Source organism: Schistocerca piceifrons, chromosome 1 (genome assembly GCF_021461385.2).
Source record: "Schistocerca piceifrons isolate TAMUIC-IGC-003096 chromosome 1, iqSchPice1.1, whole genome shotgun sequence".
NCBI lineage: Eukaryota > Metazoa > Arthropoda > Insecta > Orthoptera > Acrididae > Schistocerca > Schistocerca piceifrons.
The window spans coordinates 661,658,564-661,685,571 of NC_060138.1; the positions used below are offsets into that span (position 1 = coordinate 661,658,564).

Sequence of the window (27,008 nt, forward strand, 5' to 3'; positions counted from 1 at the left end):
CTAAGGTGACAAAATCATGGGATACGCTCTGATATCGCTTCGGACCTCCTTTTGACCGTCGTAGCACAGCAGTTCAACGTGCCAAGGACTCAATAAGCCATTGAAACTCCCCTGCAGAAATACTTAGCCACGGTGCCTCCATAGGCACAATTGTGAAAGCGTTACCGGTGCAGGTCTTTATGCACGCACTGACCTCTCGATAATGTCCCATGTGCGATGAAATTCATGTCACAATGTTCTTCAAACCAATCGTGAGCAGTGTTCTCCTGATGACATAGTGCATTGCCATCTATATAGGTTCCATCGTTGTTTGGAAACATTATGTCCATGAATGGCTGAAAACAGTCTCCAAGTAGCCGAACATAACCACGTCCAGTCAATGAAGGTTCAGATGGATCAGAGGCCCAGTCCATTCCATGTAAACACAGCCCGCACCAATTTGGAGCCACCTCCAGCTTGCACAGTGCCTTTGGCAACTTGGGTTGGGATCTGCGCCACACTTGAACCATACCGTCAGCTCTTACCAAGTGAAATAGGGAATCATCTGTCCAGGCCACGGTTTTCCAGCCCTCTAGGTCTAACCGATATGGTCACGAGTGAAAGAGAGGCGCTGTAGGAGATGTCATGCTGTTAGCAAAGGCACTCGCGCCGTTTGTCTGCTGCTATAGACCATTATCTCCAAACTACGCCGCCCAATCCAAAGGGTTACGTTCGTCGTATGTCTCACAGTTATTTCTGCGGTTAGTTCATGCAATGTTGCTTATTTGTTAGCACTGACAACTCTACGCAAACGTCGCTGCTCTCGGTTGTTAAGTGAAGGTCGTCGGCCTGTGTGCTGTCCATGGTGAGAGGTAATGCCTGAAATTTGGTATTCTCGGCACACTCTTGACATTTTGGATATCGTAGTATCAAATTCCCTAAAGATTTCTGAACGGAATGTTTCAAGCGTCTAGTTCCAACTGCCACTCTGCGTTCGAAGTCTGTTGATTCCTGCGTTCAGCCATAATCCCGTAGGACACACTGAATCGCACGGACCACAGCTCTGCCACTGAACTGCCCTTCTGTACCTCGTTTACGTGATTCTACCGCCATCTGTACTTGGGCATGTCTCTACCCCATGACTTTTGTCACCTCAGTGTAGTTTGCGCGTGGTGAGCGAGACAATATTAAAATCTCGCCTGTGGTTTTTGAAGGAGTTGAGGGTTGCATAAAACCCATAGATAGGGTCGCTGTACCAGCCTGTATGTCTGCCATATTTTAAGGCTACTTTTCTGCTTGAAACCACATACGATTCAAGTTATACACACAGCTGGTTTGAATCATACTTAATGAACAGAAAGCAAAAAGTTGTGCTGAATACCACAAATAATGTTGGGAGGGTGGTAAATTCTAGTGAATGGAGACTTATCACAAAGGGAGTCCCACATGGTTCAATTTTAGGTCCTCTGCTGTTCCTTATTCATGTGAATGACCTCTCACTTAACGTTCAGCAAGCAGAACTAGTACTTTTTGCAGATGACACGAGTGTTTAATGTAAATCCCATTCCAGAAAAAGCAGCTGAAGATATTGTTAAGGATGTCTTTCAAAGAATTATTAAGTGGTTATCAGAAAATGGAATCTCCCCTAATTTTGAAAAAACTCACTATATCCAGTTCTGTACACCGAATAGAGTCATACCGACAATTGATGTAGTATACGAACAGGGCTCAGTTAACAGGGTAGGTTTCTCCAAATTTTTGGGTGTTCACATTGATGACAACTTGAACTGGAAGAAGCATATTACTGAGCTTCTCAAACAACTAAGTTCAGCTTCTTTCGCTCTTTGTATAATCGTAATAAACAGATCAGCCTCCTAACGTACTTTGCATATTTCTACTCAATAATGTTTTATGGAACAGTTTTCTGGGGTAACTCACCACTTGGACATAAAGTATTTATTGCACAAAAGAGAGCAGTGAGAATAATTAGTGGTGTTCACTCAAGGACGTCACGTAGGCACCTTCTCAAGGAGTTAGGTATTTTAGCTGCACCATCAGAGTACATATATTCGCTAATGAAATTCGTTATAAATAATCCATCTCAATTCGCGAAGAACACTGATGTTCATACGTACAACACTAGAGGGAAAAATGACCTTTCCTATCCGTTATTGAAGCTGTCAGTTGCTCAAAAAGGAGTACATTATTCAGCAACAAAAATCTTTGATCATTTTCCCAACAACATAAAGTGTCTGGCAAGTAGCAGATCAAGTTTTAAATCTTGCTTAAAATCATTTCTTTTGGACAACTCCTTCTACTCCATGGGCGAGTTTCTGTTTCGAAATGGTTAAAAAAAGAAAAGATTGTACCTCTAAATGTAGTTGCATTTGTAGAACTAAAAATTTCAGTAACATTAGCACTATTCATATATATATATATATATATATATATATATATATATATATATATATATATATCTTGTAATCTGACTTATTCCACATCATATCGATAAAATAACTGGGAAAATGATCTACAGAACATGACGTAACTAAAACTAAAAAAATACTAGTTGGTAGGTGATAAACAATAGCTGACAGAGTTTAGTGAATTAATTCGTGGCGTGCAGATGACATAAAACAGTCTCGTTTGTATTGATTTTTTCGTAAGCTAGAGGAGGTGCTTCCCTCCCAGGGGACACCGCCTTATCGTAAGCACCCCCAGTGCCGGGTGGGAGGGCTTGCGTGCATTGATGAAGTCGAGAGCTATGCCGGCGGTAGCATAGCTACTGGCAGGGTCTTCCAAGCCGGACTGGTCTCGACTGAGGAGCCAGACAAAGTGTGTCACGCAACATAGGACGGAGGGGGGTGGGGGGAGGGGGCTCTGCAGGCGTAGGAAGCCAACATCCCTAGGGTAGTAAACCCTAAAGAAATCTAGGTCCTCCAAGATGGGGGTTGGCCGATAACCCCACACTGTAAAAATGACACATTACGGTATCTCAACAAGAACCTCGTATGATGGATGAGGCACAAAAAACACGACCTCGGCAAAGAAAAAGGACAAAAGATTTGGCAATGTTACATGGAATGTATAAACAATGTTGAAACCTGGAAAAGTGAAAGAAATAGCTGATGAGATCATGAAGTTTAAGTTCAATATTGTAGCGCTAAAAGATATAAGATGGTAAGGACGAGGACGGATAGATATGCCCCAGTATTCTCTGCCGTATAGTGGACCAGACGGAAGAACAGGACAAGTCGGAACAGGATTCGTTATTAAAAAGGAGGTTGGTAAAAGTGTTTTGGAATTTGAACCCATAAATGAAAGACTTAGCAGACTGAGAGAGAAAGGTAAATACAGAAATATAACGATAATAACTGCATACGCCCTAACAGAGGAATCACAAGAAGAAACAAAGAAAAGGTTTTATGAAGATCTAAAAAGGGCATGCAGTAAAGTATAAAGTATGAATTGTTCTCAGTTATGGGAGATTTTAATGCACAGTTTGGACGAAGCGAATATGGAAGAGTATCTGGGAGATACACATTACATGAAGAAAGTAACAAGAATGGAGAAATGCTATGTCAGTTTGCTACTAGAAATAATCTAATCATAAGGAGCACGTGTTTCCCACATAAAAGAATACATCTCGGAACAGGAAAATCAAATTAAGTGGAATAGTTAAGTGGAGTAGTCAATCAAATAGGCCATCTGTTATTAAAGGCACGACATGCCACGTCAATTGTCGATGTGAGGAGCTGCAGGGGTCCTAACTGAGACTCAGACCGCTATGCTGTAGAAGCTGTAGTGAGAGAGAAACCACCTTTAACACTTAAACATGGAATGGAGAAAAATACATAATGGGACACAGAAAAACTGAGTGACCCAGAAGTTGTGAAAGCATACCAAGCAAACGTGCACTAACTCCCAGTGAAGAAACAAGGCGAATCCAGGAGAGATGGACTAAGATCCAGAAAGCGTTGAGAAAGGCAGCAGAAGACATAGTCGGGATGATAAGAAATGCATGAAATGAGTGGTTTGATGATGAATGCAGGCAAGTAATAGAACGTAAAAATACAAAAGTGGTTCAAATGGCTCTGAGCACTATGGGACTCAACTGCTGAGGTCATTAGTCCCCTAGAACTTAGAACTAGTTAAACCTAACTAACCTAAGGACATCACACACATCCATGCCCGAGGCAGGATTCGAACCTGCGACCGTAGCGGTCGCGCGGTTCCAGACTGTAGCGCCTAGAACAGCTCGGCCACCCCGCCCGGCCGAGGGGGTGGGTGGCAACATCTAAGACGTGAAATATTTAAACTAATAAATAACATATGGGTAAATGAAAGCATGCCGGAGGAGTGGAATAATAGAATAATATGCCCAATATATAAGAAAGGAGAAAAGCTCAATTGTGAAAATTATAGAGGCATAACCTTACTGAATACAGTATATAAGATTTTCTCTGGACTGCTGAACTAAGGAATAGAGAAGTGCGCCAGAAAGACACACGGAGAATACCAATGTCGATTCCGACCAAACAGAGTTGTTGTTAGACAAATAATGGAAAAATTTTATGAATATGATATAGATCTCCACTTCCTGTTCGTTGACTTTAAACAAGCTCTCGATAGTATTAATAGACCAGCATTGTATAAAGGGCTAAGTGAATTGGGCATATGTGATAAACTGAGAAGGCTAACAATGAAGGATAAAAAAGTAAAAGTGAATAACAGAATGACCCGGCAGTTTGAAACAAGGCGATGACATCTCTGCAGTTATGTTTAACTTAGCACTGCATAGTATCACACAAAAAGTAGATAAAAGAGGAACAATAATCATGAAGTCCAGCCAGATATGCGCATATGCAGATGATATTGGCATCCTGACAAGGGATGTAACATCGCTTGAAGAAGTAAATGGACAAATGGAAGCAGAAGGAACAAGAACTGGACTTACTGTAAATGAAAGAAAGACATAATATATGATTATGTCCAGTTCTGAAGCTAGAAGAACACCACAGGACCTGAAGATCTCTGATAAGTGCTTCAAAGCTGTTAGATACTTCCGTTATTTAGGTGTCCTCCCAACCAATGATAATAGTATGAGAAAATGTGTTAAAGAAAGGATACAAGCAGAAAATAAAGCCTATTATGCAAACCTAAAGATACTCAAGAACTCTCTAATTACAAGGACAACTAAATTGAGAGTATACTATTCACTTGTACGACCTGTTGCCACATACGGATAAGAAACATGGACAATAACAGACGCATACAGTAAGAGCCTAAGGGCGTTTGAAACTTACGAAAAATTTATGGGCCTGTGAGAGAGGCAGAAGGTTGGAGAGTGAATGTACTACTTGCGTAACTCAGTCTCGATAATGCTCTTGGGAGCTCGGCTGCTCTATCATTTATGTTTCTGTTTTAATATTGGCCGTTGTCAAATAAGGTACCAACCATTCTGATATAGTAGGAAGCGGGTGGGCACATTAAATCCAAAAACATAATTTGACATCCTTTATTGAAAGATTAATTGGAGTACACTAGACGTAAAACAGTACAGGACTACTCAAGATGGAAAATTTGGAACAATTACTGAATAGCCTGTAACAATATCAGAATCTTTGAAGCAATTATTATATAGCTTATTAGCGAACGCTTAACTACAGTGTTAAGGTACTGATTCAAGAAAACAATTTTTCTCCAGTATTCGCGCTCGTACAACTCTGTCTTCAGATTCATCGATCTTTACAAGTTTTCAGTACACCACCATGGCAATTAATCATATTCAGGTACAAGTTAGTACAAAAAACAAGTGGACATAAGGCAGCTACAGTTCTGCTGCCACGACTCCACGGCACCATGACAATCAGCGGTATTCAGATGCAAGCTGCTACAATAAACAAGTCGGCATAACGCAGCTAAACGCTGCAGTCAGGGCCCCATGGTCCGTGTCAGAGGTGCGACTGTAATGAAATTTAAAACAATTTAAAAATTAAGTAATTCTGCTAAGAGGTAATCAGGTTCTAGACAAGTTTTGCAAATAACGATTAACTGTCATAATGGCCAGCGGCCCGTTTCAGAAACTAAATAAAACACTCCCAGGGCAAATAACCATCGTTAAGACAAATCTTGAGTTTATTTGCTTAGTGTATACTTTAACAAGACTGAGATTTAAACGTGACGCAAGTCACTTCAAGCAGTCAGAGCAATAGACAGATAGCAATGCGTAGTTGTTATTTACAATAATGGCCTAAGCGGCTTTAAAGAAAGGAGGTAAACATTCAGTCACTAAGCTACATCTCTTTACAGTATTTGAGAGCAACAATACAGAATTTTAGTTTTTGGAGGCACCAACTAAACGAGGATCATAACACTGATTACCTCAGGCAGAAAGGTATCAGAGCCAATTTTCAATATCGTAACGGCTTACTCACAATAACTACCAATTTTAAGTTTGATAAAAGTGATTTACCCAATATCGTAAGTAACAACAGCACCGATTACAGCCCCACAGTAATAGATTACTGCTAATGACGCGGACATTAAGCTTTCAGTAGAAATTTGAGGCTTTATTTACAGTCCACAGCCTTTGAAATGAAAGGAGCACAGTAATATGTGAACAAGACAGGTGGAGTAACACGCGCCTCAATGCAAGCAAGTAATGGCGTCGACAGCAAACACATTTAATAACAATAATAATACACACATCAAAAAAAGTCTCGCGTCACCTCAGTTCCGAGAGTTCCGGAACCCGTACAGAAAATTGGAATAGAGATCAACATAAACACCATTTCCGCCCTTTTTGTTGCTCATGAAAACCACACATTGCATGTTGTACCACCATACAGCGGGACCTTCAGAGCTGGTGGTCCAGATTGCTGATACATGCCTGTATTCGCCGTGGCATACTACCCAGAAGTTCATCAAGACACTGTTGGTCCAGATTGTCCCACTCCTTAACGGAGATTCGCCGTATATCCCTCAGAGTGGTTGGTGGGTCACGTCATCCATAAAAAGCCCTTTTCAATGTATCCCAGGCATGTTCGATATGTTCCATGTCTGGAGAACATGCTGGCCACTCTAGTCAGGCGAAGTCGTTATCCTGATTCACACCGATGTGCACGATGGGGGCGCGAATTGTCGTCCATGAAGACGAATGCCTCGCCAATATGCTGCCGATATGGTTGCACTATCGGTCGGAGGATGGCATTCACGTATCGTACAGCCGTTACGGCGCCTGCCATGACCAACAGCGGCGTACGTCGGCCCCACATAATGCCACCCCAAAACAGCGTGGAACCTCCACCCTGCTGCACTCGTTGGACAGTGTGTCTAAGGCATTCAGGCTGACCGGGTTGTCTCCAACACGTCTACAACGATTGTCTGGTTGAAGGCGTATGCAACACTCATCGGTGAAGAGAACGTGATGCCAATCCTGAGTGGTCTATTCGGCATGTTGTTGGGCCCACCCGTAACACGCTGCATGGTGTTGTGGTTGCAAAGATGGACCTCGCCATAGACATCGGGAGCGAAGTTGCGCATAATGCAGCCTGTTGTACACAGTTTGAGTCGTAACACGACGTCCCGTGGCTGCACGAAAAGCATTATTCAACATGGTGGCGTTGCTGTCAGGGTTCTTCCGAGCCATAATCCGTAGGTAGCGGTCAACCACTGCAGTACTAGCCCTTTGGGGGCCTGAGCGAGGCATGTCATCGACAGTTCCTGTCGCTCTGTATTCCTCCATGTCCGAACAACGTCGCTTTGGTTCACTCCGAGACGCCTGGACAATTCCTTTGTTGAGAGGCCTTCCTGGCACGCGATCGAGCCGCGGGATTGACCGTCTAGGCATAGTTGAACTACAGACAACACGTGCCATATACCTCCTTCGTGGTGGAATGACTGGAACTGATCGGCTGTCGGACCCCCTCTGTCTAACAGGCGCTGCCCATGCATGATTTTTTACAACTTTGGGCGGGTTTAGTGACATCTTTGAGCAGTAAAAGGGACTGTGTCTGTGATACATATCCACAATCAACGTCTATCTTCAGGAGTTTTGGGAAATGGGGTGATGCAAAACTTTTTTTGATGTGTGTAGGATGGCGCCTTCATACGAAAACACAGCCCCCTAAGGGTTACCCAGTTACGTCACGTAAATCAGCTAGTAATTTACCTTAAAACATACTGAAGTACTACCATAAACATACAATTTTATAGAATAGTAAATGGTAAAAGTCACCTTTTGAGATGGCAGCAGTCGAAAAGATAAATAGCCACAGCCGTACAATCAGCAACACCACTCGTTTAAGATCTTCACAGAACATGTTTAAGTCAATGGTCTAGCTACAAATGGTGCCATTCAATGTTTTTATGGTTCAGAAACTTTATACCGTGGCTGCCTGAAACTTATTACATGAACTACACACACGAAAGAAGCAACACAGAACTACTGGAAACTGACTGCAACAAGCGATATAATCGCCACACACACATGCATGTATTATAACTCCTCGCTACGGTTACGAGCATGTATATCAGCAAAGCAATTTAATAAAACTTGAAACGCCGTTAAGAGCCACACACTTCCTGTATTCAATGTACACAATAACGACACTTGGTGGACAAAATGCCGGCCGGTGTGGCCGAGCGGTTCTAGGTGCTACAGTCTGGAACCGCTCTACCGCTACAGTCGCAGGTTGGAATCCTGCCTCGTGCATGGATGTGTGTGATGTCCTTAGGTTAGTTAGGTTTAAGTAGTTCTAAGTTCTAGGGGACTGATGACTTCAGCAGTTAAGTCCCATAGTGCTCAGAGCCATTTTTGTGGACAGAATGCTGAACCATCAGAGACCGACTAACTCCACAGGTCTGTCATTCACCAGAAAGTGCAGTCGTAAACGAATGCACGGCGCGTCCACTCAACGGACTTTAATTCAAACTTAACAGCCACAACAGCTCGCGCAATTCCCAGTCTCGGCTGCCGCCATCGGTACTGCTTAACCGAACCCATAAACATCCAGTGCCTCAGCCTTGCACTCGCGGACATGCGCTGCCTTAGCTGGGAAGACTCACAGCGTACCTCCGAACAAACTCCTACTACTCTCTCCCGGTTCGAGCAACCAAACATAAAATCTTTTTCCGCCAAGTGTATTGACCTCTCGCGGTCGGTCATCCGCCACAGATGTTCCAACTTGCCGCAGTATCGATGCTAATCTCCAAAGACACCGATACAGCTGGCGCAAGGCACACACTGCGGTACTGGATGTCAGATTTGTGTGTTCCTTTTATCTGAGATTCCAAAGGGAGTGTCAGTGGTAGCATGTGTGTGCTCGTGTGATTTAAATTTGTCCGTAAGGGTTGCATTTTCTAAGCGCCATCTCACCGTAAATTGCTTTTGTATTTAACCGCCTGAGATGCCACACAGTTCAATGCGACTCTGCCAAAAGGGCCGTTTAGTTAACTGAGTACTTGAATACTCATTTGATAAATTCAATCGTGCCATTAAATTGTGCCTTCTCTTAAATTAAATGTGTTTTAAAATGTTATGGTATGTGTGGTAATTATGTTGTTTTTTGTTTTAGAACTCTAAAATCTAATTGTTTTATTGTGACCTGTCAAGACGACCTCCGTTCCACACGGCCTGCAAACAGATTGAGTACCGAGGACCATTCGCAGGAGTGAAGGGTTCCCTGGCGATGAGATCGCCACCCTTGTCTTTCTAATGCTGCGGTGGAAGAAAGCCTACAGACAGGCGAGAACCCCGCCCATGTCATTTGCGCCACAGACTTTGTTTTAATTTATGAAACTGGGTTCCGTTCAAGGAGAAAAGGAAATCATCAGAATGGTTCAAATGGCTCTGAGTACTATGGGACTTAACTTCTGAGATCATCAGTCCCCTAGAACTTAGAACTACTTAAACCTGACTAACCTAAGGACATCACACACATCCATGGCCAAGACAGGATTACAACCTGCGACCGTAGAGGTCGCGCGGTTCCAGACTGTAGCACCTATAACCGCTCGGTCACCCCGTCCAGCCGGAAATCGTCACAATGTGAAAATGTGGAGAACATAGCAGCCATAAACTGTAGTCGACCATGAGAGAAACACTCGAAAACATGGCGTGTTTTGCACCTTTTTCAGAGAAAAAAGTACAGCCCGATTTTTCTTGCGCAAAACGCGATTGGATCTCTAGCTTTTTCCATATATGTGGGAACTTGCCAAAACTTTCGTTTATCAATAGGACGAAGCACAACAGCGTTGGCACCTGTATATAAGAGCTTTTTTTTTTTTTTTTTGGAGTGATTTGCATTAGCTATCGATCGGCATTAAGCGGCATACGTCCTCACATTGCATAGTTGACCTCCTCGGTCGGCAAATTTCACGACATGATATTGTTTTTTTATGAAGTTTGTAGAAGACTTCTGCTATGTGCCTCACTTCCCAACAGCTTTAACGAAATTTTGGATTTTTAAAAATTTTTGTAGTGATCTTAAAAACACCCTTCCCCTTTGCGTACTCATAACGCAAAATGTGTTGGTATTGCTGAGACTGTGCTGAATGACATTTTCAGCTTACGGACCCTACCTACATATCAGTACCTACTTAAAACGTGTGCAGTTAATAAAGGTTGACAGCAATTAACGATATTTGTTTTTTATTTAACTTTTTTGTGGTGAGCATAAACTACTTCTCCTCACCTTCTTGGCTGTATGATCTGCATATTCGAAAGACCATGCACGGTTTTCACATTCGGCAGGACCGCTCCATTCCTAACCGTTGGATTTTGGTGCTTCAGAGTGCAGCGTCTCAATTCATTAGAGGGTGGCTCGTGAAATAAACTGTATAGCTTCCACAGATATGACGTTTCAATTGTGTGCACCAGTTCTCATCTGCTGAGTTTGTCCGTTTCTCTACAAGAGTGTGATGCCGTAGCCCCTATCTCGTAACAAGTCCTACTGATATCTTGGAACATCCAAGAAGCTGTTTAAATTCCTTTACTTAAACAGTTCTTTTATGGGGTTGGATTTAGTTCTAACCACAGACAATACATGTTACGCGTGCATGTGAGAGTTAAGATGGTGTTGGTGGTAGTGGTATAGTACTGCCGGGGGTATAAATAAAATAAAGGTCTGCTATAATTCATATTTCTTTTATTGGTTGTTGAGAGCCCAAAAAAGAGACCGAACCCTTAAGTTGCTAACAACACCTTCAGTATTAAGGTGTTTTTCGTACAGGCTGCGGCAAACGCGGTTAGAACATCATCCAGACAAATTAGTTGAAGAAATACAGCAACAAGCAACTTTTTAGCAATTTTTTGCCAAAAATCGTGTCCTGTTATCGCCCTTCTTCTGCTGGCGTAATAAAATTATATGTTCATCATTATTGCCTTCGTGTCGACTGCATTTTGAACGCTGCACTTGCCTTGTGGTTCGTTTATATACGTAGTTTCTCAAATGAAAATTTTCCAGGTGGCTACAATTAAACTTTCACCACTTGAACCAGTGCACACGGAAAACTAAGAACCTTATGGCTATGTATAGGAATGATATTCAGTCAGTACTCTGCAGGATTTGCGTTGTTGTAGTGTTACTGTCGTGTCTTGCCGTTAGGCGCTGATACTGGTACGGAACTCAGATCCCAAGTACCAAGGATAAGCGGCGTGAACGATACACATTAATGTGATCCGCTTCGCTAACATGTGATCCTTGCCCTACGGGAGAGAGGCGCCTTGGACTCAGCTGGTTTTGATGTCCTACGGACCTCCACCTTACTTTACTCGTGAGGTCGCTCGGTTACTCCTTAACACATTTGGAGAAAACGGAATCATTGACCAATCGTTCTAAGCTCCGTGGCTCCCAAGATCACTAAATTTGAATCCGTGTAATTTCTGGCTGTGGGGTTAACTGAAGGACAGGATTTATCAATTGGACATTAACACACGTTCGAATTTGAAGATGAGTATTGCGTGGGAGGTAGCCATCATCCGGCGTGAGATGTTTCGGGCAGAAGTAGAGCAGTCTCAGGTGCGGTTCCAGGCTGTACATGGGCGCCACACTGAGTAACGTTTGTAACCTGAAACGTAAACATGATATGCCATTAACATATGTTACCCTATCATGTAGAAATTAAAATATGTTTCCTTCAGTGGTTTATTCTTACAAATGTTTCCATAAAGTTTCATTGTCCTACGATCACTCATTTTGCATGCGGGCCCTCTCAAGTAGCGAAAGTTTAATCATAACCCTCCTGTACACCTATGTTCCAGTTAGGAGCAATTATTTTTATTTAGTTTTTTTTTTCCTGTTACGAATATATGTATATGCACGGCGTTGGAAATGTAGTTGACATAAACTGAATAATGACGAAGACATTATTGTATTATGCCAACAGAAATAGCTGAAAACCCCAAAGACGTTTTGGTTTGAATAAAGTTTCATAAAAGGCGGCTGGTAGTTATATTTCTTTGAGTAATTTAATCCACAGGTATGGAATTCAACCACTATTCATGGATAAAGTATTCGGACAAATTTCTTCAACGCAAAAAAAGTCGAACGCGGAACCTTGGCTTTTGTGGGCAATGCTCTTACCGACTGAGCTACCACGGCAGGGACAGCTTTACTTTTGCCCGCAACTTCTCCTCCCCCCCCCCCCCCAAACCTTCCACCCCCCCCCCCCTCCCAACCCTCAACAGCCGAAGTTTGTAAGTCGCGGGTCGTGGCTGGATAACTCAGTCGGTAAGGACATTGTCCATAATAGTAAAGGTTCCGAATTCTAGGCCCACTCTGGTAAAAAGTTTTACCTTTCCAGGGTGTATTTTAAAAAAAGTCAGCGAACACTCGGCTGCAGATTTCAGTTTCATCCTGAAAATTTATATTTTCTTGAGTGATTGTAAAAAGCAGCTTTTGATGGGAGACAGAACGGACACCGCCTCCGCGCGGTCAGACTTGATGAGGAAAGTGGTGCGGAGCAAGGCCGCAGCCCACTGACCGACATGGCTAATGGCGGCGCTAACTGCCCGCTATTCCCACGGCTGCGGGCTGCAACGGCCGACTCCGATCCCCTACGCAACCTCTCACATAACTCTTTCTGGCTCTTAGCATTTCAGCTTTACCCACACCTTCGTATGTCTTCTGGTTTCATGTATGTCAAAAAGTACAAAAATTATGAAATGTGTTATCAGTAATGTAATCACTTTGAGGCAGTAAAGCAATCATTGCGGGCACGTTAACTGTTCACCACAAAGTGCAATGAAAAATCTGTTTCCATCGGTGGGCGAAGACATAAACACACCCACACACACACGCCCGCGCGCGTACAAGAATGCTTGATATTGAATTATTGCTACGAATACTTCATTTCCACATAATTCTTCTGCTACTGCAACTGCAACTGCTGTGTTCGGATGCAGGCTGAGTTGGCATCCCTTCGCTTCCAGCTTCAGGCAGTGTTGGCTTCGGTCACACAGCTTGAGGCTGTTGCCAATGGGCATCACTGTGGAGGTCCGGATGGGGGTTTGTCGGGGACGGCCAGCTAGTCCCACGCATCCACCGATCGGACTACGACTGTGGCTGCCCGGGATACTGCCCACATTGAGGCTGATCCCTCACCTGTGGTAGAGTGGGAGGTCGTCTCGAGGTGTGGCAGGGAGCGAAAGACATTCTGGAGTGCTGAACGGAAGGCCTCTCCAGTTTGTCTGACGAACCGGTTTCAGGCTCTGTCTCAGGCTGATACTGATCTTCGGCCGAACATGGCTGCTTGTCCTGTTCCACAGGTTGCCCCTCAGTCTGCAAGATCCGGGCGGTCGCAGAGGGTGGGCTTATTGGTAGTTGGGAGCTCCAACGTCAGGCGCGTAATGGGGCCCCTTAGGGATATGGTAGCAAGAGAGGGGAAGAAAACCAATGTGCACTTCGTGTGCACACCGGGGGGAGTCATTCCAGATGTGGAAAGGGTCCTTCCGGATGCCATGAAGGGTACAGGGTGCACCCATCTGCAGGTGGTCGCTCATGTCGGCACCAATGATGTGTGTCGCTATGGATCGGAGGAAATCCTCTTTGGCTTCCGGCGGCTATCTAATTTGCTGAAGACTGCCAGTCTCGCTAGCGGGATGAAAGCAGAGCTCACCATCTGCAGCATCGTCGACAGAACTGACTGCAGACCTTTGGTACAGAGCCGAGTGGAGGGTCTGAATCAGAGGCTGAGACGGTTCTGCGACCGTGTGGGCTGCAGATTCCTCGACTTGCGCCATAGGGTGGTGTGGTTTCGGGTTCCGCTGGATAGGTCAGGAGTCCACTACACGCGGCAAGCGGCTACACGGGTAGCAGGGGTTGTTTGGCGTGGACTGGGCAGTTTTTTAGGTTAGATGGCCTCGGGCAAGTACAGAAAGGGCAACATCCTCAAAGGGTGTGGGCCAAAGTCAGGACATGCGGGGGCCAAGCAGCAATCGGTAATGTAATTGTAAACTGTCGAAGCTGCATTGGTAAAGTACCGGAACTTCAAGCGCTGATAGAGAGCACCGAAGCTGAAATCGTTATAGGTACAGAAAGCTGGCTGAAACCAGAGATAAATTCTGCCGAAATTTTTACAAAGGCATAGACGGTGTTTAGAAAGGATAGATTGCATGCAGCCGGTGGTGGTGTGTTTGTCGCTGTTAGTAGTAGTTTATCCTGTAGCGAAGTAGAAGTGGATAGTTCCTGTGAATTATTATGGGTGGAGGTTACACTCAACAACCGAGCTAGGTTAATAGTTGGCTCCTTTTACCGACCTCCCGACTCAGCAGCATTAGTGGTAGAACAACTGAGAGAAAATTTGGAATACATTTCACATACATTTTCTCAGCAAGTTGTAGTCTTAGGTGGAGATTTCAATTTACCAGATATAGACTGGGACACTCAGATGTTTAGGACATATGGTAGGGACAGAGCATCGAGTGACATTATACTGAGTGCACTATCCGAAAATTACCTCGAACAATTAAACAGAGAACCGACTCGTGGTGATAACATCTTGGACCTACTGATAACAAATAGACCCGAACTTTTCGACTCTGTAAGTGCAGAACATGGAATCAGTGATCATAAGGCCGTTGCAGCATCCCTGAATATGGAAGTTAATAGGAATATAAAAAGGGGAAGGAAGGTTTATCTGTTTAGTAAGAGTAATAGAAGGCAGATTTCAGACTACCTAACAGATCAAAACGAAAATTTCTGTTCCGACACTGACAATGTTGAGAGTTTATGGAAAGAGTTCAAGGCAATCGCAAAATGCGTTTTAGACAGGTACGTGCCGAGTAAAACTGTGAGGGACGGGAAAATCCCACCGTGGTTCAACAACAAAGTTAGGAAACTACTGTGAAAGCAAAGAGAGCTTCACTCCAAGTTTAAACGCAGCCAAAACGCAGCCAATTCGAAAGTAAAATTCTATGTACCGACTTGACACAAAATCCTATGAAGTTCTGGTCTTACGTTAAATCAGTAAGTGGCTCGAAACAGCATATCCAGACCCACCGTGGCATTGAAACAGAGGATGACACGAGTAAAGCTGAAATACTAAACACCTTTTTCCAAAGCTGTTTCACAGAGGAAGACCGCACTGCAGTTCCTTCTCTAAATCCTCGCACAAACGGAAAAATGGCTGACATCGAAATAAGTGTCCAAGGAGTAGAAAAGCAACTGGAATCACTCAACAAAGTCCACTGGACCTGACGGGATACCAATTCGATTCCACACAGAGTACGCGAAAGAACTTGCCCCCTTTCTAACAGCAGTGTACCGCAAGTCTCTAAAGGAACGGAAGGTTCCAAATGATTGGAAAAGAGCACAGGTAGTCCCAGTCTTCAAGAAGGGTCGTCGAGCAGATGCGCAAAACTATAGACCTATACCTCTGACGTCGATCTGTTGTAGAATTTTAGAATATGTTTTTTGCTCGAGTATCATGTCGTTTTTGGAAACCCAGAATCTACTATGTAGGAATCAACATGGGTTCCGGAAACAGCGATCGTGTGAGACCCAACTCGCTTTATTTGTTCATGAGACCCAGAAATTATTAGATACAGGCTCCCAGGTAGATGCTATTTTTCTTGACTTCCGGAAGGCGTTCGATACAGTTCCGCACTGTCGCCTGATAAACAAAGTAAGAGCCTACGGAATATCAGACCAGCTGTGTGGCTGGATTGAAGAGTTTTTAGCAAACAGAACACAGCATGTTGTTCTCAATGGAGAGACGTCTACAGAGGTTAAAGTAACCTCTGGCGTGCCACAGGGGAGTGTTATGGGACCATTGCTTTCCACAATGTATATAAATGACCTAGTAGATAGTGTCGGAAGTTCCATGCGGCTTTTCGCGGATGATGCTGTAGTATACAGAGAAGTTGCAGCTTTAGAAAATTGTAGCGAAATGCAGGAAGATCTGCAGTGGATAGGCACTTGGTGCAGGGAGTGGCAACTGACCCTTAACACAGAAAAATGTAATGTATTGCGAATACATAGAAAGAAGGATCCTTTATTGTATGATTATATGATAGCGGAACAAACACTGGTAGCAGTTACTTCTGTAAAATATCTGGGAGTATGCGTGCGGAACGATTTGAAGTGGAATGATCATATAAAATTAATTGTTGGTAAGGCGGGTACCAGGTTGAGATTCATTGGGAGAGTCCTTAGAAAATGTAGTCCATCAACAAAGGAGGTGGCTTACAAAACACTCGTTCGACCTATACTTGAGTATTGCTCATCAGTGTGGGATCCGTACCAGATCGGGTTGACGGAGGAGATAGAGAAGATCCAAAGAAGAGCGGCGCGTTTCGTCACAGGGTTATTTGGTGAGCGTGATAGCGTTACGGAGATGTTTAGCAAACTCAAGTGGCAGACTCTGCAAGAGAGGCGCTCTGCATCGCGGTGTAGCTTGCTCGCCAGGTTTCGAGAGGGTGCGTTTCTGGATGAGGTATCGAATATATTGCCACCGTTGGGTGGCTTGCGGAGTATTAATGTAGATGTAGATGTAGATGTAAGAGTAAATAGATCAGCACCAGAGGGAGATGGTGGAGCATTACATAGGACACTCTGTGCATTAATTTCTCGAAGGAGAAATGGCAGGAAGTGGGGGTGGGGGGGGGGGGGAGAGGGAAGCGTGGAGGCAAGGGAGGAGGGCGGGGGATTCAATGAGCCACTTGAGAACTTGACTGTTGATACTACTGTTGCACGTGGAACCTACACAACACAGCTGTTGCTTCTAGTTGGCTGCTGAGGGTAACAGGAGTGGTAGGAATCGCCGATACGCACAGTGACTCAATCCTTAGCCTTTTCACAACTGAGGCTTCTTCCCCTCTTAGCACACGTATCACAAGGCTTGAATTGTGTCTCCTTTAGACTTAAGAAGGTAGTCGTTAAGTACCAGTTATCACTTCGAATAAAACGAGACGCTGCAGCGAAGGTTGGTCTTGGTCTACACATTCACCAGAAATCTCTGTTCTGGAAATGTCTCCCACACAGAGGGTGCCATACCCGGATGAGGTAAGCTCAGTGATATAGATGCATGACTGTGTCGTGCGCAGAATCAGCTGGAACATTGTTGTGGAACAAGAAAGCTCTGTGGACATCTTTTCTCGGCGCTTCGTGTAGGCGGCCTCCACGTATTTCGTCAGAAGATTTCGGTACTATCCTCCTGTGACAGTATGCCCCTTAACGAGAATAACGTGTTACCACCGCACCACAGCAGTCCCAAAAACACCTAATATTTGTATCCAGCGTCCATCAAAGTCAAAACAACCTCCGGTGAAATGAAAACCGAGGGCGGTAACATTAAGAGTGCAATGGGAATTACACTGCTAAAAGTACAAGAACATCTAGGGAGTACTTGCCTGATGACGTGATAGAAGAAGAAATTGGAGTCGATGAGAAAGAGATAAGAGATCCAGTATTAGAGTCAGAATTTAAAAGAGCTTTGGAAAACTTGATATCAAATAATACAGAAGGGATAGGTAACATTCTATCGGAATTTCTAAAATCACTGGGGGAAGTGGCAACCAAACAACTATTCAATTTAGTGCAGAGATTCAATGAACAGGCTTTCGGAAAAACATCATCTACACAGTTCAGAAGATAGCAAAAGCAGTTAAGTGCGACACATTCAAATTAATAGCTCATGCATTCACGTTGCTGATAAGAATAATATACAGAAGAATGGAAAAAGAAAATTAAGATCAAGAACAAAGTGCTCGGATTGAAAATGGTGTACCACGGGGATGCAGTCTTTGTCCCCTACTGTTCAGTATATACACAGAAGAGGCATTGGCGCAATCTAAAGAAAGGCTCAAGAGAAGGATTAAAATTCTGGGTGAAAGGATATCAGTGATAAGAATAGCTGATGACATTCCTGTCCTCAGTGATGGTGAAGTAAATTATAGAATCTGTTGAATGAAATGAACAGACTAATGAGTACAGAATACGAACTGCGAGTAAAATGGAAAAAGACTAAAGTAATGAGAAGTAGCAGAAATGAAAATAGCTAGAAATTTCAAGATTTGTGATCACGTAATATGCAAAATTAAGTAATAGCTCACCTTAGAAGCAAAATCACCTATGACGGACGAATTTAGGACATAAAAAGCAGACTGGCACAGTGGAAGAGGGCATTATTGGTGTGGGGTGGCTGTTGAGCTGTTTCAGCATACCGCCAGGATGCTGAAGTCCTATCTTTCGTGACCGACAGAGAAGGGAAGTTCCCAATAAGATCAAGCAAATTTAAAACAAAATTATAACGTTGTGCAAACGGAAACATCTTGTTGAATGCCAATTAATAGGGGTGGCCCAATCAAGTATGAAAATATTGGTTGCACACCAGACAAGGATATATCACTGGGAGAAGGATCGTCTATTTATAACAGGAACAAGTGGTCACTGTAACAGGTTTATTACTGTAAAGCATCAACCCATGAATTACCCACTGACATAAGTAAATGAACATTTAATAAATCGACAAGGGGTTATAACTGTGAAATCTAACCTTGACATGATGAAAGCGTAATTATGAAAATAATATGAATAATTTTCAGATACGGCCAATGACCAGAAGAGTGATCAGTGTATTAAAAAAAACACGGAAAAATAAGTATTAACGCCAGTAATATTGCCGAAGTGCAAGATGGAAGCAACTAGTTGGCTGTAAAATGTTAAAACTGTGAAATTAGCTCCTGGTGGGAGCTAACTAATATTGTGTCCATAAAATGCCGGGACATTCTTATCACACCCACAGCAGTAGTACGAAAATGGTGACATCCTTCATGACACCAAGTTTCATTTGGTAGCAAGTGTTTACTCTTTATCGGTCCAGAAGTATTCTGTCTTAACACTCCGAAACCTTGTTGTTTCTGCAGGAGCTAGAATCTTGCCATCTAAAGTAGTAGACATTGCGAGTCCCATCCAGTAATAATTTTATACAATGGTTAAAGGAATTTCTATTCCTGAGGGTTCTGCTATAATTAACCAGTAGTGCTGTGGCGTGAGGAAACCCGAAAAGTCCTTCCACGGTACGATTCTGAAGCGATAAAACAGAAAGGCTTAATTATAGACAGACATGACAAAACATGTGCTCTACGAACCAATCAGAAGCCTGTTACAAGGGTTTGATATGAACTTTCTTCCATAGCGTAGCTGCTAAGGTAAGCAGCAGTTCTCGCACTGTAGTGTCTCTGAAAAGCTGCACCTGGCTTAGAATGTTATCTTTTCTAAAGCGATTTTTCCCTGTGTCTCGAACAATACTGTTTTTGGCAGATAGCTGGCCTTCTGTACGGAGTGCAGGAGTGGGCAAAGCGAATTCAACTTTCAGCTACCTGCACTGAAGTTAGCGCTCAGCCCTAAACGGGTTTATGGTTTCTTCTGTCCTTTTTAAGTGAACTGTGGTGGCCCATCCAGCTTGGAAGCTTTCAACTCTGCAGAAAAATAGTAAGGACCTCGCCGCAATAAAAGAAGAGAAGAAAAGAAGCATTTCGCTGGAGAGTCAGTGGTAGTACTGAATATTGTCTGTAGTTGTGATCCAGGGTAAGAGATCGTCTAGAATGACCAAGGTGATAATCATATAGTATCCTGCAAACGTTGCGCGACAGTTTTAGGGAAAAACTGGCCCAAAACAGTGGCCAAAAGAGAAGCCTATTAGTGTAAAATATGGACGTTAAGTTGAGGAAGAAATTCTCGCGAATATGTTCCGAGTATGGCATTGTATGGTAATGAATCATGGACCGTGGGAAAACCGTAACAGAAGAGAATCGAAGCATTTCAGATGTGGTGCCACAGAAGAAGATGGAGTGATTATGTAAGAAATGAGGATTTTCCATGCAAAATCGGCTAGGAGAGAAATATATGCAAAACGTTGACAAGAAGAAGAGACAGGATATATGAAGACATCAAGGAATAACGTCCATGGTACTGGAAGGAGCTGTAGGAGGTAAAGGCAGAAAGACAGAAATCGGCATATTTCCAACAAATAATTCAGGATGTTGGGTGCAAGAGCTTCTCTGAGTTCTAGAGGTTGGCACAGGAGAGAGGGCAGCTTGTTCTATGATGGCTGAGTCTAGGCCCTTTTTTGGTTAGCCACTGTTGTAGAGAAACATCTAGCACTCTTCTATGGTAATTAGGCGACAGAAGAAGTTATTTGGGTTGCCCTGACATAGCTGTTCAAATGGTTCAAATGGCTCTAAGCATTATGGGACTTAACATCTGAGGTCATCAGTCCCCTAGACTTGACTACTTAAACCTAACTAACCCAAGGACATCACACACATCCATGCCCGAGGCAGGATTCGAACCTGCGACCGTAACAGCCCCGTGGTTCCGGACTGAAGCGCCTAGATGACAAAGCTGTAACAATTTCACTGTGGCTTGGGTTTGGTGGACTTTTTAGGTGGGTGTGAGCAGTCGGGAAACGCAGAGGGCGAAGACCTGTGTAATGTTCAGACTGTCGTGAAAGATGTGGAAAACTGATCCATGACATTTTCACTTTTTATACTGTCGCCTTGATTGTCATACCACGGTCTTCGAGCACCACGGCCTCCACTTTCCTGGTTCCGCGCAGAGAATTGGTCTACCACTTTGTTATTCGTCGTTGACTTGTTTCACCACACTAAACACTGTGTCATACAATGGTAGCATTATTACATACAGTACACTTTCACCAGTTCAGCATCGGCTGTTGCCACGTTGTTCCCCTTCAAAGGCAGAAAACAAACTACCATACCATGCTCCTTTTTATGTACGGGCTGTGCCATTTTGTTGAGGCTGCTCTATCGGCGTGCTACGGTACTGCGGCGAAGGTTATAAATATACCTGCAAACAAACAAAAAATTAATTATGTAACTTAATCTTTTCGAGGTGACAATTGAAACTTTATGTCGGTGCGATAATCTTTAGCTCCTCTCTTTGTGATTGTTTAAATAACACTGAAGCTGGACGTGATCCTTCCCTCTGTTCACCGTGATGGCGACACTTGAGACCAAAGCGAAGGCACAAGGGGAGTAGGTGACTCTGTACCTCAGTCATCTCTAAGTTAGCACCCGATGTTTTTGGTGTTGGACACATCTACGTCTATACCTCCGTCACCTCTAAGTTAGTATCAGATGTTTTTGGTGTTGCTTTCACAGTGCTTGATGTGCTTTTACCTGCAGCAGCTTTCCTCCTTCTGCAGTGAGGATACTAGACTAAGTCCAATTATTGGTCCTAGCATTCATCGTCTCCGTTTGAGTTGGATTATTAGCCCTCACAGTACTCTTTTTCCAATGCTGGTGGTAAGTTCCTATGGCACCAAACTACTGAGGCCAGAGGACCCTAGGCTACCCCGCGTGGCTTTCCAGTGCTAAATGTGTCCTAAAGCCGGATGATACAGCGTCTGAAAACTCTCTTGGTTTCAGTTTGCGTTATGAGCCATTATCTTCAGTTTCCTTTTCTCTTCTATGAACTTTAGGTGCTCCCGATCCATAGAAGCTGCTTAACTATTCAGTTAATGCACCAAGGACGAGATGAACATATCTCTTGTCGGTAGGTTTCCTAGGCCCATCTTCCACGGAATGCTTAGTCATTACAGCAGACGATGGTAGCAGCATTGGGCGTTTTGACTATAGCTGTACAAATAAGGCTATCACGTAACTAAGGTCTCTCAAAAGTTTTTGGGTCATCTAGACTCCTAGTGTAAATTGGAAATTTCGAAACGACAGCGCAGAACGCTCAGATGAAGATACTGACTGCAGAAACAACGCAATAAATCCAACAAAGCGTTGTCTTCGGCGTGACTGCATGAAGTTTACGGCTGTGCTGTCGTAAAATCCAGTCAACTTGTATGCCGAGCCAGGCGTCATTTCGTCAAGCGTTACAAGTAACGAAAGGACTGTGTAGCTCTGTAATAAAATTTACTGCCCGGAACCCCACCGTATCTCTTGTTATCAGGCGTCCTTGTGTAGTCTTGTATTGCCATGGCTTCTACGAAATGTGTTGAACGCCTACTATTCCTTAGCTGGCAGTTAAATCTTCCGGTTATGTCTACCTCCTGAAAGTGTCCATCATTACAACACAAAATATAATTAACTTACTATCACGAAAGCACGAGAAAATAAATGATAATGATTTCTTACACTGAAAATATGATATGTAAATAGGTTAAATCAATTTTTCTTTTACTAGCTCCTTCGACTTGCATGTTTCTGGTCCAACTGCTCGGTGATTCCTCTAAGCCGTAAAGCGAGCAATTACCACACGTCGCTTTCAAAAAGATCAAAACCTTCAAAGAACATTGACTGATAACTTACAGTATTTGCCACTTAGTACGCACTAGAAGCGAAAGAAAAGAACTGTGTCCCACGAGGCAAGTTCTGGGCTCTATGGAGGGTGCACCTTACGTTCTATGTGTTTTTTGTGAGCTGATGCATTTAATAAGAAGATGGATACTGATCACCAAATCAATACATAGTGGCTACTGTTCATTTTAGGCAGTGAACGAGTAGGTTAAAGAGGAAAATGCGATTTAATGTTGGTTTAACGTTTCCTGGTAGCCGAAGAAGGTAATCTATGTTATTTCTGCCGCAAACAAACCAGCCGTAGCATTCTGTAATGAGCCTTGTAAGTTTCAAACTGAGCTTTCATGTTTGTTTCTTGTGCGTTTACGATTTTTAAGACACCAGCCTGGCAATTGGCTTAACGCAGCCGCTTTGCTAACTCGCAGGCATATTTTTAACTCTGCACACCTGCAACACTCAGTATTTCTGAAAATCTGCTTTACATGTTCCGGTCATTGTCTATGCCTACAATGTTTCTGCCTTAGCCCCTTCTTTGACTAACGGTTTTCTATACACTTCTTTTCCCACCTATACTTTTTACTCTTACCTAAGGCATCCACGTAAAGTTAACCCTTCATCTGTAACATCACACTTCAAAGTCTTCACCTTTCGAGTTAGCCCACGATCCATCCACAAAATGTTATGCTACAAAGCGATACTGAAGGAAACTTTCTTCGCCCATGGAAATGTTTAAGGACTCCCTTGTACTTCAAATACAGTGTGCATATTTGATATCCACGCAGGAGTATTCTCCCACTGCGTCATCTCAAGATTTGATATTTCTAATGCTGACAGTCTCCTTTCTATGATCTTCATCAGTCTTTTCCCTTTGTTTATATCTAATCCAAATTCTGTACTACTTATTGAATAAGACGGCTTTAGTTAACAGTACTGGCATGAGATAGCCTTTCTCAATAATCCACTGAAATGTTCAACAAATTCCCTTTCGCACCTGGGTATTCTTTATTTATTTTTATTTTTTTTTAGTTTGTAGGTGTCCTCATGACTAAGCGTTCATCTAGGATGGTGAACGGAATTTTTTTTTTTTTGTGCTGTTGAATTTTTTGTGGCCGGCTGCCTAATTGATTACTGCCGGCTCTTGAGATCTCTTAGCCACTGGGTCTGATATTATGCGTAGAGGCTACCGGGAAGCCACCCCAGTACAGACCACTACAGGCGCCGTTGCTCGTCCCCACCACGTGGAGGCGGACTCTTTTCATTTTCTCTTTTTTTCTGTTCTTTTTATTGTTTGTGTAATGCAGCTTTACACTCATCCTTAAAGAACTTAAAATCTACGCTTATGCGAAAGAGGAAATCATGACATTTGAATTTTAAAAAGAGAATTAAAAAATGACAGGATAGAGCAGAGAGAATAAGTTTATAGGTTTGTCGCACCACCTTAGGCGTCCGGAGATGAAAGTCTCGTTATGGTTGCTCGAGCCATCGACTTTCGGACGGCCTTAATATTCTTAATTTTTATAATCCCGACATTAAAATTTATGTTGTGCCTTTTTTGGCTATGTTATGTACCTTGTTTGTTAAATGTACGTGCTGTTCTAACTATTATAGAACTATTGGTCTTAGAACAGACTTAACATGACGCCTTGCAATCACAGTTCATTATTTAAATCTACTATTTATGTCTCTTTATATGTTTTAGGCTATTATTAAATGGTTCAAATGGCTCTGAGCACTATGGAACTCAACATCTGAGGTCATTAGTCCCTTAGAACTGAGAACTACTGAAACCTAACTAATCTAAGGACATCACACACAGCCATGCCCGAGGCAGGATTCGAACCTGCGACCGTAGCAGTCACGCGGTTCCGGACTGAAGTGCCTAGAACCGCACGGCCACCGTGGCCGGCGGCTATTATTAGGTTTAGTTTATAATCGCTTACTATATCTAAGCTTTGTACGTTAATAGTCTGTATTTGCTTCTGTCTGTTACTTTCATGTGCGTATTGACTTCTGTGGATTCGTCTTTCGTCGTTGTTTGTGCACCCTGTGGCATTTGTCCTAGTGCTGCATATTTTGCTACGGACTACGTCTTTTCCTGTTTATACAATGTACTTTCGTGATATCTGTTCTGTGCTGGCAGAAGTTCAGTTGGTCATTTTTTTTTTTTTTTTTACCTTGGAGTTCGGAATAAGTTGACTAACTGCTCAGTTCTCATGATGAAAACTTTGAGTCTTTCCATGCATCTACGACTATCCCTTGCCAAAGACGTAGACGTAAGCCCTTCGCTTCGCCTTAGAGTACTTGAAGGTAGCAAATTTCCTTTTGCAGGATGTCGGAACAACAAGATAAACCTTAAAGGCATTGCCCACGAAAGTCAGGAGTTCGAGTTCAATTTGGAGTCGCAACAGTATACGAGTACACTCCGCTGCAGAGACAACGTTTCAGTCTCGAAAGTTAAACATTATAACACGCTAGCGCGCAATTTGTTAACCCTGCCATGGGAAGTTATATATATATATATATATATATATATGTGTGTGTGTGTGTGTGTGTGTGTGTGTGTGTGTGTGTGTGTGATTAGAATTTTGCGTATTACAGTGTAATTTGTTAGGATGGCACAATGGGCAATCAACTTAGGTAGTCTTCCTTTTCTTGTCCTTTTCTCCCGCATCGGTGCCGGCTCGGCATGATTATTAACGGATTTGAAATGGTTAGTTTAAGGGGTAGGCTGATGCCCTTTCTGCCGCCATCCCGTTACCCCACAGGGCGAATATACGTACGACAAGTGTCGGCGTGAAGCGAAATAGAAGTGAAAGCGAGCGAAAGTTTTCTAAATGGTTGAGAATCGTTTAACTGAGGTGGGCCTTGGGTACTACCAGGTATTCACCTATTCGGGTGTGGGAAACCGCCTAAAACCGCATCCAGGCTGGCTGGCTCGCAGAGCCTCCTCGTCAATCGGCCGGGTGGGTTCGATCCGGAACTGACGCACATCTCCTCCCGGAAGCGGTGCTTTAAAACGCATTGCTTTCCGGGCGGGTCAGACAGTTTATGTGGTGATGAAATTAGTATGCCATTCTGCTTTATGAGAAAATTTGCGTTAATTACATTTACAATGTACCAACAAGGCATTTAAGCCACACAAATGGCAATTATGTAGAGTAACTAAAATGATGCATTTGTGCATCGCATTTGAAACTAATTACAGAAATGTGTTTAAGACATATTACAGTTGCTTTATTCTCCACATAACCAGTCTATTTTAGACTATGGCTGTGATTTGTCTTCATAATGCATCTCAGACATGCTCTATGGCACTCATATCTGGGGATCTCATTGGTCAGTCCGTGTGATGGATCTATTCAACTAAGAGAAATTACACCACAAGAGCAGCACGATGCGGCGAGATTTACTGTCCACGAAGAGAATCTGATTTCTGTATCTCTGATAGCAATATTTTTCCGCCCACCAGCATCAGCACGTCACCACCACCAAACTGATTTCTTTGAGCATTTTCCCTTGACACGAGAATCTTTCTCAACCTGCGGCAGTAGTCCTCTTTAAAGAGCACGTTCCTCCATTCATCTTTTGTCAGTCTCGCCGTTGCTGAATAGACAATACAAGTACCCGTTTCGCCGAAGTTGGCAATGGGACACGCACTGCCAGATGTCGGGCAAATAGATCAATGAGCCAAAATATTTCGATCTTCTGCTTAATGGTGTGCTGGTCCACCTTTGGAATGCAATACGGCGTTGATTCAACAAGTTCTTGGTATATTTCTGGAGGTATGTGGCACCAAATGTACACGCACAAATCACGCAATTTCCATAACTTACAAGACAGTGGTTTGTGGATGCAGAGATAGCGCCCGATAGCGCCCCAGATGTGGCCAAGATATCAACGTGATTTCCCGTCTTGTTCTTCAAACGTCACGTCTCTCTGCCCTTGTGACACGGGCTGTTATCCTGCAGATGAAGCCACCGCCGTCAGGGCACGCATCCAGCATGAAAGCATGCTGTTGGTCCGCAGTAATGTTCGTGTAGTCCACAGTTGTCATGGTTCCGTGAAAGCCAAGGTGAATTTCCGCCATAGCACAAGACCGTTTCCACCAGCCTGCATCCGTGACTCGTTGCAAAGTTTGGGGAACCGTTCGGTGGATGACAGTTTACCCAAACTCGACCAGCGTCCTTGTGACATAAGAAACACGAGTCATCCGCCCAGGTGACACGTTGCTATTGATCTGCGGACCAGTTTCGAT

General features: G+C 43.4%; 1 protein-coding gene across 1 annotated transcript in view; it reads left to right on the plus strand.

Annotated features, from left to right (window-relative positions):
- LOC124805582 (sodium/potassium-transporting ATPase subunit alpha) overlaps window positions 1–27,008 on the plus strand; it is a 653,503-nt gene that overhangs the window by 93,137 nt on the left and 533,358 nt on the right. The gene's annotated exons all lie outside the window — the stretch shown is intronic.